Below are 318 nucleotides of genomic sequence, written 5' to 3' on the forward strand. Positions count from 1 at the left end.
AAAGCAGAGAAGCATTGGATTCCACGGATGCAAATCCAGAAGGTAAATCAAAGCTACCTTGATCAATGATATCTAATGGAAACAAGAAATTTCAAGTATATACTATGCAAATAATATGTATGCTCCCTTAAGCCCACACAAACTGTTGGATGCACAACCAAAGAATCATACCCTTAAATTGATAATTGCTAAAACTTATAGTAGCAGCCACTGGTTATTTTCATATAAAAAATTCTAATATAAAATATTCACTTGTTTTCCCTATATCATGTCAACTCTTAACTTGCATCTAATTTTGTGTTTGGACATATTTGAGCA

At 32.1% G+C, this 318-nt stretch overlaps 1 protein-coding gene across 1 annotated transcript in view; it reads right to left on the minus strand.

The window, feature by feature from the left end:
- LOC110411190 (polyamine-modulated factor 1-binding protein) overlaps positions 1-318 on the minus strand; it is a 7,159-nt gene that overhangs the window by 4,678 nt on the left and 2,163 nt on the right. The gene's annotated exons all lie outside the window — the stretch shown is intronic.

This window comes from Theobroma umbraticum, unplaced genomic scaffold (assembly GCF_002168275.2).
Source record: "Theobroma umbraticum cultivar Fairchild unplaced genomic scaffold, ASM216827v3 scaffold_56.0, whole genome shotgun sequence".
NCBI classification, from domain to species: domain Eukaryota; kingdom Viridiplantae; phylum Streptophyta; class Magnoliopsida; order Malvales; family Malvaceae; genus Theobroma; species Theobroma umbraticum.